Below are 15,890 nucleotides of genomic sequence, written 5' to 3' on the forward strand. Positions count from 1 at the left end.
CGTTTTCATATTTTGGATTTCTTTTGGAAATCAACCCCTGCATTTTCCATCTTTGATCCGTTTTCATATTCTGGAATTTCATTAAAATCTAACCTTGAATCACTCTCGCATATTTTGATAACGTTTTTCTGTATTAATTCCGACCACTGAGGTACTTTCCCGGTGCATATTTTGCCTTGGTATTTGTGTTATAATCATCTTTTACCTTGATATTTGTGTTATAACAAAATAGGTGTAGTCTTGGGATCATGCTTTTTTGTCTCCAAAGTTTGGGATCATGCTTTTTTGTCTCCAAAGTTATGGAAATTTCTGCTAATTTTTTGAAAATATTTGATAGGGAATTTTGTAAATATAAGTAAAAGGAGTTAAATTCTATAATTTTAGATGTTTTAGCAGTTTTTGATGATGCTGAATCTATTTTCACTATTAAAAACATGATTCAGAAACTGCGATTTTTTAAATTTTTTTACTTGAATTCCTGTCACTTTTAATCATCCAGTCAAATCCTTTACTGCGTTGACAAGATTTTTGAATTTTTTTTACTTAAATTCTGACCACTTTTAACTATTCAATCAATTCCTCCAAGACACTACTCCAAAATCAATATGAGGCAAACTTTACGCTGATCTGGTGCACAGGTTGGATTATGATATTTGTAATAAATATTAAAAAGCCAGCCATCGAAAGCTTGATCTTTAAATGTGCCTGTTCTTGACCCCAAGGTATGCAAGTCAAACATGGTGCACAGGGATAGCCAAATTATCCATAATTGTATATAGGAGTCATCTAACGAGGCAGAGGAATTTCCAGGACGGCCAAAAGTGGTTGGAATCCGAGCAAAAAAAATTAAAAATTTTGTAGACACACTGTTTGAATCGTGTTTCTGATGGTGGAAATAGATTCAGCGCCATCAAAAACGTTTAGGACACCTAAAATTTTGAAATTTAACAACTATAACTTGGATTTACAAAAATCCTTGCCTGATTTTCTCTAAATATGACCAGAATTTCCATAACTTTCCGGGCAATTTCTCCAACTAGTTAGACTATGGCATATATATGGGGTAAATTATTCTATTAATTATAAATATTTATATTTAGATTATGATTAATAAAAATTTTAAAAATTATATTATTTTTATAAATAAGAATAATTTGATAATAAAATCATTTCCGTCTTTTATATACATGGTAGATTATTTTATTAATTATAAATATTTGTATTTTTATTAAGATAAATTAGAGAGTGATTAATAGAAATTTTAAAAATTATATTATTTTATTAATAAAAATTATTTGGTAATAAAATCAATTCAATCTTTTTATATTTGAGGGATTTGTGTGTTTAATAGATGTAAAGTAATATTTGGATTTTTCCCCCGTGGAGTGATTTGAATGTTTAATGGAGGGAGAAAGTGTGTTGTATATTAAAAAAATTAATATATTAATGAATTTGTTGTTTTATTTTTATATTTTAAATTTAGTGATATTATATATTTGGTAAAGTCAAGTTTATTATTTTTGAGTTTGGAATATGTCTTAAAATTGTTTTTTTTGGCTAAGATTTATACTTTTTTAAAATTGTTTTTGTTTGGTTAAGAACTATACTCCTAGGATGTAAGGAAATAGGTTAAAGGCTTAGGATTCAACTGGGACGAGTCAAAGCTTGCCCCTTACAAACTTACTAGTTAGTAATTCGAGGTGGCTTGGTTTTCCTTGAATAACATGATGAGTCATTCGAGGTGGCTTGGTTTTCATTGAATCATTCGAGGTGGCTTGGTTTTCATTGAATTATAACATGATGAGTCAGATTGCATTCCTGGATAACAACCAATTATAAGTTTTATAAAAATATATATTTGTTAAGATGATAAATGTGTATATTTCAGAATAAGTCTTTTAGAATTTAATTTAATTATGAATAATTATATGATAGATGTAGAGATTTAACATCTATAAAATATTCACAAAATATTTTTTCCAGTTAATAAACATATTAAAAACAATTAAAACTTATTTCAAAGCTAAAAATGTGAAACAAGAAAAGGAGATAGCCAAATTTCCACCACTGTGCCCGACTTGGTTTTCATTTGGTTTCAAAGGGCCGGTGTGAGTCTCCGGATAAAGTTAGTCAAGAAAGTGTTTGCTCTCTGACAATTTTTTTCAGGAGAAAAAAATACTTTCTTTTCATTGAATTAAAAAAAGATGTGAGTCTTCGGATAAAGTTAGTCAAGAAAGTGTTTGCTCTTTGACATTTTTTTTTCAAGAGGAAAAAAATGCTTTCTTTTCATTGAATTAAAAAAAGAGAGTACATTCAGTGAGTTTTCTAATATAGTCATCAGTTATCATATGATTTATCTGTGCATTATTTTTTGTATACTTCTACTTTTCTCCTTGACATTTGAGACACATAGCTATATTATGTTCGGTCAAGGGATTTCTAGGCCTTTGGGAATGAATCTTGAGACCACCTCTGCCACGGATTCTGAAATCCATCCAGCAAAACAAAACTCAAAAATCGAAATAAACATCCCAACATACCATGGCATCCGGAAAAATTCCACGCTATGCTGAAGCCATTGTCATAACCCGACAAAACCATTCCACTGACAGCAAGAGAACCATACACCAACATGAAAATCCATGCATGTCCAAACCAACTAGGAAATCACACATGCAAAAGGTTACCTGCAAGTATTCTCGTTGAAGTTGCTTGATCATGCTTTCCTTTCCTTGTTCCTTGCTTTCTTTTCCTTCCCTTTCCTTGCCTTCCCTTTCCTTTGCTCCAAAATAAAGTGCTCCAAGAAAACTCTAAGTGACCAAGAAAGTGTGAGAGAGAAAGAATAATGAGAGAGCTCCAAACTTGAACTTGACAAAAGCCATGAACTGATCCTCAGAAGCCTTTTTATGAATGAGGCCTCTAATTTCTTCATTTTCCATTATTTTCCTTCAATTTCCTCCTCACATGCAACCTATGACCTTTTACCTTCATTTTCTCCTAATTTCCTTTATTTTCATAAACAAATGTGCCAAAAATGCATTTTTACCTTTTAATGCCTTTGCTTTAGCCTTTGCCAATTTTCCTTAGCCAAAACACACATTGAATGATGTCCACTAAGATATATTGTCCAACATTCAGCGTGTAATAAGTGTCCCTTAATCATGGTCTTATTTTTCCTTTATTAACTTTTATTACATGAACTTTTCACCAGGGTTGGTATAGAACCCTCCCCCTTGGGGAACACCGTCCTTGGTGTTAAACCACATCAAGACCTCAGTAAAACCACCAAAAAGAAAACATACTGCCCAATGCTTCACGAAGCGGGGACGCGAAAGCGTCATTTTCCAGAAATCTAGGAAGCGAAGCATCTACTATATATATATATATATATATATATATATATATATATAGATTTGCATTTATACTCAAAACAAACATCCCAAATACCAAATTAGTTGTAGAAGACATGAAAACATGCGTATTTTTGCATAAATCAAGATAGATATAACATCCATTGTACATTAATGATTAATTATTCGAGCATCAACCATCTAGAATCTAGATTCTTCTCCTCTTGTCTAGCCTTTGCCTCTACCTCGATTGTCTAGGGATATTAGTCAACATTGCCCAATTTTGATCAAACTACCTAATTCAAGACTTAAAATATGGTAGAAAAATCTTAACATGCTTGATCGATGATTTTGACTTGATTGAAAGGTAATTTTTTGCTAAGGGTGTGCCGCGTGACAAAGGAGTTCAAAAATTAACACCACCAACACTAGGGTACATATAGGGCTTGGTGCTCTTGATTAAATGCTAATCGCATACCTTCATACTTGATATAATCTAATGAAATGCCATAATCCAATTGATCTTGAATTCCTTAAAACTGTTAAGTCTGCTGAATTTTGAATAGGATATGAAATTCTATTTTCTCCATATGAAGTCCAATGAGGCTAGAACCACTCTCAAACATCCTGAGTCATTTCATGGTAATGTTAAAAATTTAAGTAAAATGATGAAAATGAAAAATAAAGGAGAATGCCACTTTTACTTTAAGAATTTAACATTACCATGATGGAGCATCTGCTATATTTATATTTTTTTTGCCTTCATTCCTCACCCTAACCCAAGGTGGATCCACCCCCAACAACCAAACTCACCTAAAATTTAAAAAAAAAACAATTTTCTAAAAAGCGCGAAGCTTTTCCGGAATCGTACGGAAGCGTCGTATGAAGCGCGCTTCGGAGGTCTGGAAGCGCGCTTCTGAAAAGTCCAGGAAGCGGCAAAAAAATTTGAAAGCGTGCTTCCGGCAAAGCTTCCTAGGCGCTTCCGCACGGGACGTGCTTGTGGGCTTGGAACCGGGGGGCGGGGGGGCGCGCTTCGTGCAACATTGATACTGCGTATTGATCCTTATAACTTAGCTCGTTGTAGTATTTACAATGAAGCAGTTGCTCAAAAGAAAAACATCATGACAATGTGACAAGATAATAACCATACCAGTTATTGGAGCATTATAACTTAGCTTATGGCAGTATTTACATCCATATACATATACAAATATAAAAACATGAGAAAAACATATGCAAAACATAAACCAACATCAAACCAAAACTACTTTTCCTCAACCGGAAAACAATGAAGGGTATAGGGCACGCATCTTATCCGCCATCTCCCATGTAGCTTCTTTGGGCCCAAAATGCTTCCACTACACTTTAACTTGCTCTATGGCTCTATTCTTGAGCATGAGATGTTTCTGCTGCAATATGCACTGAGGCTCCGGCTGTAACTCTCCTTCTTGCTCCACCTGCAATATAGACCAATCAATAACATGATCAACATCCTTTATATACTTCTTAAGCAATGAAATATGGAAAACATCATGGACTTTCACTGTTGGAGGTAGTGCAAGTCGATATGCCACTAGTCCAATCTTCTTAAGAATCTCAAATTGCCTGCAATACCGTGGTGCCAACTTGGCACATGAACCAATCCTCAAAGAGATTTTCTTGGGCTTGATGCACAAATACACATGCTCCTCAACCTAAAACTCTTTAAACACCCTATGTTGATCTACATAACTATTTTTCTATCATTTGTTGCCTTTAGATTCTTCTTGATAACCTGCATTTCTTGCTCCATGTCCATCAACATGTCTGGTCCGATAAGTACCTTATTCACTGGATCACTCCAGTTGATGGGAGTGTTACAACTCTGTACATATAATGCCTTGAAAGGACTCGTCCTCAATGACTCCTGATAACCATTTTTATACGCAAAATCCACTAATGGAAGATATTCCTCCCATTTCCTCTACTGGTGCATCACATACATCCTCAACATATTTTCCAAGATCTTGTTGAGCCTCTCTATTTGACCATCTGTCTGCAAATGATAAGCTATACTAAAGGCCAACTTTGTACCAAAGCCTACAAATAGCTCATTCAAAAACTTGGAAGTGGACTTTGCATCCCTGTCTGACATAATCTCCTTTGGAACACCATGTAGTATCACTATCTCTCTTATGAACTCCTACGCTACCTCACTAGATCAATATGTAGCCTTCACTGGAATGAAGTGAGCTACCTTGCTCAACCTGTCGACCACGACCATAATAAAATCATGCTACTTCACTCTCCTCGGAATACCTGTGATGAAATCCATGGAAATGACCTCCCATTTCAATTCCAGAATCACTATAGGCTGTAGTAGACCACCTAGATGCTTGCATTCTGCCTTTACCTATTGACAGTCTAAACATATAGCCATGAACTCAACCACTTCTTTCTTCAAATTCCGCTAATAATAGAACTTCTTTACCATCATCAATTTTTTCTGATATCCCAGATCAACCAAATACAGTTTCACATAAAACTCCCTCAAGACAAGCTTCTTGAGCTCACTCCAGTTCGACACATAGATCATGTCTTGAAACCTCACCAAGCCATCTGTCGTGAGATGATAGTCTGCATCCTGATCACTTGTACTTGTACCTATACTCTGTTATAATATGTGCATGATCTCCATGTATTTGTCATCCTGTTGACCTGCCTGCAAAATCCTATCTTGTAACTCTGTCCCATAAGAGGTTATAGCTGCTATATGATTTATATGTACCTTCCTGCTAAGAGCATCTGCAACCCAGTTCTCCTTCCCTTTGATGTATCCGATCTCGAAGTCAAACTCACTAAGGGTGGCCAACCATCTAGCTTGCCTAACATTTAGATTTGGCTCGTCAAACAAATACCTCAACCCACTGTGATCGCTCATCAATGTAAAACTCCTGCCCAGAAAATAATGTCTCCACATATTCAATGCATATATAATAGCTACTAGCTCAAGATCATGCATCAGATAATTCTACTCATGCTCATTCTGTTTTCATGACTCATAGAACACTACTTGTCCTTCTTGCATGAGAACTACACCAAGTCCCCTTTTGCAAACATCTGCATACACAACAAACTCATGGTCTAGATCCATAATCTTTAGCATTGGTGCATGTGTCAACAATTGCTTAAGCTACTCAAAACTATCTTCACATTCTGTCATCCATTCAAACTTCTTACCTTTTCGCTGCAATGATGTGATAGGATATGCAATGCGTGAGAAGTTCCTGATGAACCTCCTATAGTAACCTGCCAATCCCATAAATGATCTTACCTCATCTACATTCTTAGGAGTTTCCCATTCCATGATGTCCCTTATTTTCTGGATCTATTGCTATGTCTTCCTTGTAGACAACATGTCCTACGTAATGTACCTCAGTTTGAAAGAAGATGCACTTGATAACTTTAGTATACAACTGATGCTCTCTTAGAAATCTCAACACTTCTGCTAAATGTTCGGCATGTTCCTCCTCATTCTTAGAATATACCAATATGTCATCAATGAATACAATAAAAAACTTGTCCAAATAAGGACACAACACACTATTCATCAAACACATAAATGTAGTTGGAGCATTAGTTAAGCCAAATGGAAAAACAACAAACTCATTGTTATCACTGACAAAATTTCAAAACCAAATGTCTGCAAATAAGCACATGTTTTTTTTTTAGCAGTTTCGCAGCGCTACATGTTTAGGTGGTTTCATAGCGCGCTACGAAACTGGGGATTTGTTCGAATCCATAGCAACTGTCATGCAAAATAGCTTTGGGGTGTATGCATTTTACAGGTGGCTTTTGAATAAGGTGCCAATCATAAGAAGGAAAGCATATCAAGATTTAGAAGATGCTGGTCGTGGTATAGTGCCTTAGAAGATGCATCATTGGAAAGAGAGGATTTCCAGACTTCTGCAAGTGATTACTTGAGAGCTCTTTCTATATTAGAACGCTTGGAAGAACCCAACAGTCGTCATATTTCACAACTATGTTTTAAGATATGTTTGGCTCTACAGATGCAGAACAAGATCCCAGATGCACTAAGCTATTTAAGATCCCAGCTTGTATACAAATGAAGCTGAGACATCCAAAGATGAAAGTTCTGGCAAATATGCACAGACAAATAATGTTCCCGAGGGAGATCTCCATATTGGTACACTGGCTACAACTGCTGTAGGTGATGTTTTCTACAGGCATATTTCTCTGCTTTAAGTAGTCAACTTACAGGAGGTATTTAGAGCAGCTGAAAGAATATTTTCGAAAACTGAAAGAGGTTTTTATTCCTAACATACTGAACTAGAAAAACCTCTTTCAGTTTCTTCAAATTGATTATGAGATGGGAGAAACGAGTGACTAAAGTTGCGCTACGAAACTGCTGTAGGTGCAGTTTTTAATTTCCTGTTTTACACATCTTCTTCAAGGATCGATTCTGGGAAGCTGGAGTAAGGTTTCAAAAAACTAAAAGAGGTTTTTGTTTAGCACGGATTGGTTCACAAAAGCCTCCTTCAGTTTTTCCAAATACATTTTCTGTAAGAAGTTATGAGCTCTGTCCCAAGAGATATTTTTCAGACAGAACAACAGTTTCGTAGCAGCTGAAGCTAAATACTTCAATCTCAATCACTAGTTTTGAACTGCAAGTGGCTGATGTGTATACATGGACGGTTCCAGCCCTCAAGCAAGCTAAACTCATTAGAAAGCTGAACATGAACCTGAGATCAAAAAACAAAGCTTTGAAGAAGGAGGTTACCAGTTTGAAGAAGCAACTAGGTAAACTAGCTCACTAATTTAAAAGGAAAGGTGTCTTTCTAAGTTTTGATAAATTTTGTTTAAGCTCCATCATTTCGAAATCATCTAGGTCCCTAACACTGGTAAAAGAAGTTTGAAAAAGTCATGAGTCTAAGCAAAACACGCTTCAAGACAAATACTCTCTGTTTTAGCAAAAACAGCAGTTTCGTAGCGCGCTACGAAACTGCTGTAGGTGCTGTTTTATAAGGAAGATGAGCAGTTTAATGGTGAGGTCAGCAGATTTTGGAAGGAAACGCCAAAGTATTGAAAGAGATATCACTCAAGGCTATCCTGGTTATTCAGAGAATGACAGGTGGACCTTTTGGTAAAAGTAAAATTTTTGTCTCAAGTTAAACTTGTGTAAAGCTACTTTATGACAAGTTAGGGTTTAGCAGAATGGCATACGAGGAGTATCTTTTTGGTTCATACACCTGGCTATCCATGAAGCTTCCAACGCATTTGAAGTATGGTGATGCTCATAAGTTTTGGGATATTAAAAGAGCTGGAACATGTTGCTTGATTTTCGGAGGATGGTAGGAGACAGGGACCATAAAAATAGGGGTTTTGATCCTAATGATAAATGATCCATCAGCACCTTCAGGTATCCAAAGTCAGTGTTCCTTGCACCTGGAGCTCAGTCATCTCAGCCTAACCAACAGAAGACAGTTGTCAAAGCTCAAGAAAAGAATCATGCTACGAGGAGATGAAGTTAGAGTTTTAGTTTGATTAAGGCTCTTTGTAATTACAGCTCAACACTTTGTGTATTTAATGAGTCTGTTTAAAATAGATAAGGATAGTTAATGATAAGTCATCGAGCTCCCCTCATGCTGGAGGAGGAGACTCAAAGTAGTTAAGTTTGTTTTCCTATATATAGTGAAAACTCTGATGTAATGAGGGTTGGATGTTATTGAAAACAGAGTTTCATATTTGCTTATGTAAAAGACTTGTTGCAGTAATATAATAGATTACTTTTTCTTCTCAAGATTCATATTGTGTTCAAATGCTCAAGATGTATGTGGTTTTGTCTTATCTTTCATATTTTACAGCTCCATAGATGTGCAATCACTCTGAATTCACCTAGTTGCTCAGATTTCCTGTGCATATTTATGAGTTGAGGTTCCTTTGAGAAATGTTTTGAGTGTTTAGACATGATATGCCTTGACTTCCATGAATGAGTAGTTGATAGTTTACTGGAATGGTGTTTGACTCCATGAGCCCAATGGAAGAAATCTTATGTTGTCTGTCCAACCAGCATGTTATTAAGTTTTCATTTCAAGAGTTAGCCCTCTTAGTGTTAATCACAATCAGTAGTCTGTTTTGAGAGAGCCCTCTCAGGTTAGGGAGGCTAATCCTTAGCCAAGAGTCTGGTCTGAAATAGTTACATAAAGTCTAACTGATTAGCGGCCATTAGTACATGTTTTGTGATAACACTCATAATGCCCATAGTTGGTCCTGAACGCAGTCTTGAAGATATCCTTTTCTTTGATGTGTACCTGCTGGTATCTCGATCTCAAGTCGATCTTAGAGAACATTGTTGGTCCCTTTAGCTGATCAAACAAATTATCAATCCTCGAAAAAGGGTATCTGTTCTTGGTCGTTACTTTGTTCAGCTTCCTGTAATTAATGCACAATCTAAGAGTACCATCTTTCTTCTTTACGAACAACACTGGTGCGCCCCTAGGTGATACACTAGGTTTGATGTATCCTTTGTCCAACATTTCCCTTAGCTACAATTTCAATTCTACTAAATCAGGTGTGCTCATCCTGTAAGGTGCTTTCAATGCTGGAGCTTCCCCTGGCACTAACTCAATAGAAGAGTGTACCTCCTTGTGGGGTGGAAACTCTGGAATGTCCTCAGGAAATACATCCCGAAACTATTGCAATACTGGGTACCTACTCAACACATGATCATCCTCAACCTCCTTACCCTTATCATTGGAAATATGTACTACAAACATCACACAACCTTTTTCTACAACTATGCTTAGCATGCATAGCGGTAACCATCCTTACTGATGTAGGATTCTTCTTTCCCTACAAGGTTCTCTTTACCCAATATCATCCACACACTCAATGGCCTTGTCAAAGAAACCCACTTTGGTTCTGTGAAGGTATAGTCAATCCATACCCAAAAGCATACTATACGATTCCAATGGAAATACATTCAAATGCGTTGTTGTGGGCATACCATTTAATTCAAATGCAGAAGATCTTACTGAATGGTGGACTCACTTCATTGTACCAATAGCCAACTGTACCAACCAAGATTCTGCATGCACTTCGTTTCTCAAACCACACTTATCCACCAGGTGAGGATTAATATAACTATAGTTAGATCCATGATCAATCAAAATAGAAACAACTTTATCATAAATCTTACCATCCATCTCAATGGTCGATGCCTAATGATCTGTCTTCCTGTTGTCCCCAACTGCATAAATCGAATGAATGCTATGGCCAACATCATCAACTTTATGCACCTCCTGAGCACTGTAGATTTGGGGTCTACCACCACTCTTATACTACAGACAATCCCTCTTATGATGATCCTTACCACATATCTAACACTGCAATGATTACTTACCACCGCCTCTAGCCTACTTCTCTTCATGTCCCTTCTCAGCTGCATTGAATCTCTTGTAAGGAACTACATTATATTTTTCACTTTCATCTTGAGGTCTTCCTCTCTTTGGTGGCCATTTTCATTTAGCTTTGTCATTTCTTTTGAAGTCATGTTTAAGCTCAACTTTGCGCTTCAACTAATACAATGCTTCAACTTTTGGATGGCCTCCTCCAACAATCTAGGCTCATCAAACTCAATCCAGTATCTGTATGCAATTGGAAATGAACTAATGAATCTTTGAACCTTGGTATTCTCCTCTTAGAGGTAAGGCACATATCTCAGCAACTCCAAAAATCTGCTAGTATACTCCTCATCTGTCATAGAACCCATCGGCAACTCATAAAACTCCTTAGCTTTGTCATCATAATACCTCTCAGACAAGTACTTCCTCTTGAATAGACTTTCAAATGCATGCCAAGTCAACTCATCCTCATGTATGTCCTTGACATTCTTCACGTCTTCCCAACAAATATCTGCTTTACCTTTGATGTTGAAAATGGCTATCCTTGCTTTCATATTTTCTGAGTAATCATTCAATCTAAAGAATTTCCGCATGACAAGCAACAAAGCCTCCGCATCTTGCAATTTATTCATCTCTCCATCAAAGGTAGGTGGTTGTGCCTTCTTGAACTCATCAAGAAAATATCCCCTAGCATTCCTCTTGTACGAATGATAATGATGATGATCATGATGTCTATCAGAACCAGAACTAGAGTAATACCTGTGTCCAGTACCTCTCTTATCTAGAGTGTCCAATGACCTGTCATCTTTGACAGTGTCAGATTTGTCTAACCTGTGTCTACTATGAGACCTTGTTTCGTATGCCCCATTAGTTCTATCCTCATGTCCATGTTTGATCCGAAGAGGTCCCTGTTGCTGCAAATCTAACAAACTCTGAAGTAATATCGCATTCACCTATGCTTGTTTCTCTTGTGACTGCATGATTTTGTCATTATCTGCTTTGCAACTCCTTATTTCTTCCTTCAGGCTTATCAAGGAATTTGCTAAGTCATAAGAGTGCCCCACACCACTTTTCCCATCTGATTCATAGGGAGATTCTATGTAGTCTACCACCTTTTTGGCCATCTGATCTATGTCGTGCAAGGCATACTATGTCAGCTAAACCAAATCACCATAAATTAGAGTATCTTAGCATACTCAGGGAGTATACCTTGTCTGCAAGATCATCAAATCAATGTGATGCATGTACAACATAACCATAATAACATATATACATATATCAATAAGCGCATCAACGCATAACTATCATACTAGCTAGGTCTAGTCATCTATGTAAGGCCATATCAACAATGCATGCTATGACCCCATGCATGACAACAACCAATACTCCAGTATACACATTGCCTCATGCAACTATCCACTTGCATAAGAAATGCCCAATCAACTACACATACACATAACCACATGTAGTCGAGCATAAGTAATCAATTCTTGTAATCAACCTATGAGATTGATGCATGTAATCAAATAACCAAGAATTTAACCCAACATACAAGAATGTAATCAAGTTGCATATAATAATATATCTGGTCATATAGTCATGACGATTCATTCCATAAAATCAACATCAAGTTACCCATAATAACCTTAATTCTACCATGATCAATATGATGCAATGCAATAAGTAAATGGAACGTCAGTGTAAGAGCCACAAACAACTGACATGCATGCATGACCAACACATCCACCCATATTTGTAGCACTAGATATGACCCAAAGAGAGAATAACCATGCTCTAATACCAATCTGTAACACCCCCTTCTAGGTCTATCCAAAGGAACCATGCCAACTGGGGTAAACATGAGGAGAGATGATACTACAATCAAATTCGACCTCCTATGTCACCTTAAGGAAGTGGAATCGATGAAACATCACATACAATCATCCAACATCATCAACAGACCCCTCAGGAGATAATTCAACAACTCAGAGAACCTGTCCTTGGATCCCATTATTATTTTGTAGCTTTTAGGCCATATTCGCTCTCATGCTATGGGCAAGGGATCGACCAACAACCTAAAGTCGCTCTCACAGGCCTACTTGCCAGTGACTGTGGTCCAAAATTTCCAGTTTTGTGCCAGCGACCCTGGGATTTGAGCCACTTTTCTAGCCCAGAATCCTGGCCTCTGCCCAGAACTTGTTGTAACTTTTAGAAATATTTAAAAACTTGATAACCATGCTGGTCAACCACGATCACCCTTAGGACTAGGCCTGAGCATCCCTAACCAGAACTGACATTCTGTCAAACACTTGGAATCAATGCAACCTACAGGTCTATGATACAAGACATAGCATAGATGACTGAAACAACTTATGAAACATAACCAGAGGGATCACCTCCTTCTCCCTTGAACTACTACATCATCAATTAGGTCTTTCATCCATCCATTTAGCAGTTACAAGTAAATATATGAAATAAGCATGACATGAGCCATTCATTCAACAATGATTATAACCAACATCAAATGATATAAATATCATAGATATGAAAACCATTAAATCCACTTATAAATCAGTGCAAAAGTAAGATAACATATCTTTTATTAATCATAGGCAAATATGACCAGGTCTGGGGCTTCCACGTACCCCCTGACCATATATATGGTTGAACCAAATCTCTCTTTCAGCCAGTCACCCCCATGCCATATTCCAAGCATGAATGTCGGATCTCATAGAACAACCAATCCAAGAACAATCAAGGGAATCTAGAGGTTAAACCACCTCCATCCTCATCCAACCGTGACCACACCAAAATTAATGCTCTGATCACAACCAAACAGAACTTGGAATTCCATCTGGAATCCATAACTATCATTGAGTAATTTTATGTCTCCTTGTCTCTCAAGCTTTACCGCAATCCAAACCCAGATCACTAGTTCCTAGACCAAGACTGCTCCCTCAAGCTTTATCGTGTATCCCACCAAAACCAGTCAAGGGATTCCTAGGCCTTTGGGAATGAACCTTGAGATCACCTTCGCCCCGGATTCCAAAATCCATCCGGCAAAGCAAAGCTCAAAAACTGAAATAAACATCCTAACATACCATGACATCCAGAAAAAGGCTACGCTAGGCTGAAAACCACTGTCATAACCTGACAAAACCAAGCCACCGAGAGCAAGAGAACCATGCACCAACAAGCAAAGCCATGCATGTTCAAACCAGCGAGGAAATCACATATGCAAAAGGTTGTTTGCAAGTATTCCTATTGAAGCTGCGTGATCTTGGTTTCATTTCCTTGTTCCTTGCTTGCTTTTCCTTTCCTTTGCTCCAAACTAGAGTGCTCCAAGAAAATTGTAAGTGACCAAGAGAGTGAGAGAGAGAAAGAATAATGATAGAGCTCCAAACTTGAACTTGACAAAAGCCATGAATTGACCCTCAGAAACCTCTTTATGAATGAGGCCTCTTATTTATTCATTTTCCATTATTTTTCTTAAATTTCCGCCTCACATGCAACCTGTGACCATTTACCTTCCTTTTCTCCTAATTTCCTTTATTTTCATAAGTAAATGTGCCAAAAATGCTTTTTTTTTCCTTTTAATTCCTTTGCCTTAGCCTTTGCCAGTTTTCCTTAGCCAAAACACACATATAGTGATGCTCACTAGAATATCTTGCCCAACATTCATCTTGTAATAAATTTCCCTTAACCATGGTCATATTTTTCCTTTATTAAATTTTATTACATGAGCTTTTCACTAGCGTTGTTACAGAAAGGATACCTTATATGAAGTTAAAGGAACTGAAGTTCATGAGAATGTCTTGAACATATGCAACAAAGAAAAACTTACCTGACTCTCTGCGAATTCCCCTCTTTGAAAGAAGGTCTGCAACTTGGTTTTGTTCCCTAAAGATGTGTGTGAAGGATATGTTCTGAAAATTGCTTACCAATCTCCTAATGTGCCTCATCTAGTTGGAAAGGAGTTGAAGAGTGTATGCTCCCTAACCCAGTCTATGATGCTCTTGGTGTCTCCATGTATGTAGATTTGTTCCAATATTAACCATTTGGAAAAAAGAAGGACACCCCATAGTGCAATCATTTCGGCTCTCTCGTTTGTACCCTGTCCTCCTTTCCACCAAAAGTGGTAGTATCTCTCTGGTTCCAGAATGATAACAACACCACACCCATCTTCTCTGTTGACTTGCCCTGTAAAAAAATCCAATGAGATATATCTCCTTTATTTCCTTGATTATGACCTTTCTCTTATTCATTTGTTTTTGTTGGGCCCAATCTTTGCAAAAAAATTGACAGCCTTCATTACAACTTCCCGAATCATTGGCGTTTTGTGTTAAAAAATCCATGAGTTCTTGTTGCACCAAATGGACCAGATGATATAAAAGGGTAATGTATGATACTTATTTTGATTCTTGAACTAGAAATTGAAGCATGAGATTAGATATTGATGTGTCCCCGTTTGACCTAGATGTAGAGAGTCTATAATGTCCACCCACACCTCCTTTGCAAATGAGCATCTGAGCAAAAGGTGATCAATCTTTTCATTGTGATTCTGGCGCAAAAGTAAAATTCCAGGGCCATGAAATTTCATGCATCTCAAAATATCCCAAGTGAGCACTCTATTCTGTATAGTTTGTCATCCAAAGAAAATAAATTTTAGTGGGATCTCCCATCTCCATGTTGCTTGAAACCAAATTTTATAGTCAATGTCTCTATCTACCACTCAAAGTCTATAATATATATCCTTTACACTAGGTTGTCCATTCTTTAAAGTTCCATCCCATAATAATTTCTTCGCCCTCTTTGATGGATATGCCTGTGTTGAAAAGGTGGGTGAGGTAATACTCCCATTCGATGGCAATGACACTGTGTAATCCAGGCTCATCCTCCTTTAGCCAAGATTCTTAACATGAAGATAGATTGTTCAACCTATTGATCTAAGCAAAATAATAAATGCCCATGTTGTGAAGGGTATTAATAAGGTTGGCCAATAGGGTGTGGATACCATTGAAACCTTTTAGTGCATACAATCCAATCTCCACCAAACTACCGTCCCCAACCTCCCATCTCATAAAGCCCAACATCCATTGGAAGCTTTTAGTCATGCCTCGATAAATGTAGGAGGAAA

Source organism: Pinus tabuliformis, chromosome 7 (genome assembly GCF_031772625.1).
Source record: "Pinus tabuliformis cultivar Carrire ecotype Pingquan chromosome 7, CPIR1, whole genome shotgun sequence".
NCBI classification, from domain to species: Eukaryota; Viridiplantae; Streptophyta; class Pinopsida; order Pinales; family Pinaceae; genus Pinus; species Pinus tabuliformis.